Here is a 2,173-nt window from a genome sequence, read left to right as displayed (position 1 = left end):
CCCAAAAGTACATGTGAAGTGATGAATACTTATTTAAATGAAAAGATGTTTGTGTTAAATTCAATGGAGAAAAAAATGTTAAAAATGGTTTATAATAAAAAAATGCTCATCCTCATTCATAATTTAAGAAATGCAATTAAGACAAAATACAGCAAAGTCTTACAAGTTTTATAATACCCATCGTTGGTGCTGATGAGGAGAAGCAAGCATTTTCATATCTGTTGGAGTATAAATTGGTGCAGGCTCTTTGGAGGGCAACTTAGCAATCACTATCCAAATTTAAAATGTATACATCCTTTGATATACAATTTCTACCTCAGGGAATTTACCCAACAGTTATACTAGAACATTTATGCAAAGATGTGTCACAAAGATTTTGTAATAGCAAAAGACTGCAAATAATCTAAAGTTCCATAAATAGGGAAATGGCTAAAAGATGTGATATATTCACTTATTGAAATACTATGCAGCCAAGAAAAATGATGATGATGGTGATGATGGTGATGGTGATGGTCTCAATAGTAGTAGCAGCAATAGTAGTACTAGTAAGAATGGTAATATTAAAAAATTATAAATGAAAAGCACAGCACAGAAATTACATATTTACTCAGAATTATCTGAGATTATGTTTTCTGCCATCAGAGAAAATGAAAGTTTAAAATAATCATTGAGTTGAATTATAGGAAAAAATATATTTTATTGATCATCTACATTTTGGGGACTAAATATTTATACTTGCTACATTTGTGTTTATAAAGATTTTCTGGAATCAGAATAGATTAAAGAGAGCTAAGACTACGAAGCATTTTATGTAAGGGCCCAGCACACAGTAAACACTTAATAAATGCTTGTTATTGTCATTATTACTTATTTATTGTGTATGTTTAAAAACTGAAATTTTAAAAAATCTAAAACCACAGCTTCTGGAGGAACCATTTGTTCTTACCAGTCTTGTACCTCTCTTCATACTTGACCTTGACCTCCCATCTCCCTTACATTTCAGAGCAGGGTCTCTGAAGAGATCCTTGTTGAATACAGTTTTGTTTAGGGGGATATCCACAGAGTACCCTGTGGGCATGAGGTGATTGTAGTTATAGACTTTCATAAAAGACTCGACCTTTGGCCTCTTGGTAGTTTTCTTCTTGCCCAGAGCAGTTGCTGTCAGTTCCACCCACCAGAGCATGACTGTAAGGGTTGTCTGAGATGCCATCATCACTGTCCTTCATGATGACCACTTTGCATCCAGAGTAGCACCTGGCCAGGACCAAGACCACCTTCCCAGGTTTCATGAACTTGCACATTTCAACAGTAGCCACGTGGGCCTACAGCAGAAAGGTTTGTCCTTATTAATCATGGTAATTCAAGCTTAAAGAGGTAAACTAAACCAAGGAAGGGTAGCAATAGGAATAAAGGGAAAAAGAGCAATGCAATAGCTATGGAAGAAGTAGAATTCTCAGAACTTGGGTGACTGAAAGGCAGTAGGAAATGGTAAGCTACAGCCAGCCTCCAGGATAATTTCCAAGGTGTGCTGGAAGAGCCAGATGGATGATGGAGCCCATCTCTGACATAGGAAACTCAGAAGAATGAGTGGTTTTGAGGAAAAGATAAATTCAGTTTGGGACACTATAAATTTAACAAGACCTGTGAATCTCCAAATATGTCCACTTGGTAATTGGATCCATCCCTCCGCAATTCAGTGGGAGAGGATTGGGTTAAGGCAGCAATTTTCAAGGTTTTCATCTCCCAGCACACATAAACTAATTACTAAAATCTTGTGATATACATGTATATAGATATATATTTGCTGATCTTACCAAAAAAGGTATAATTTTTATTCATTCACACTAGGCAGCTATTGTTGTGTTGGCTGTTGTCACTATTTTATTAGACAATCTAAGAGAAAAGAAGTCAGTGAGCCTGACTAAATAGTCAGAGGTTGCATGCTTTAAAAATTCTTGCAGCACACCAGTTGAAAATCACCAGGTTAGAGAAAATGCCTTGGGGCATCTATCCACACTGTAGAGGTGATGTGGTAAAGTCATGGATTTGGACAGAACTTTTCACAGAGAGCAAAGGAACAGACCAAGGGAACACAATGATTAGATGTGTTATGGGTTGAAATGTGCCCTCCTCCAAATTCATATATTGATTTCCTAAACCCCCACAACCTCAG

At 36.5% G+C, this 2,173-nt stretch overlaps 1 pseudogene; it reads right to left on the bottom strand.

Moving 5' to 3' along the window:
• Positions 1–907: 907 nt before the first annotated feature.
• Positions 908–1,301, bottom strand: LOC118988028 (60S ribosomal protein L27-like; annotated as a pseudogene).
• Between the last annotated feature and the right edge of the window lie 872 nt (positions 1,302–2,173).

The sequence above is a fragment of the Sturnira hondurensis genome, unplaced genomic scaffold (assembly GCF_014824575.4).
Source record: "Sturnira hondurensis isolate 20B ecotype Veracruz unplaced genomic scaffold, ASM1482457v3 Scaffold0005563, whole genome shotgun sequence".
Classification (NCBI taxonomy): domain Eukaryota; kingdom Metazoa; phylum Chordata; class Mammalia; order Chiroptera; family Phyllostomidae; genus Sturnira; species Sturnira hondurensis.
Note: the sequence above shows the minus strand (reverse complement) of the source record. Positions and strands in the feature narration are given on the sequence as shown.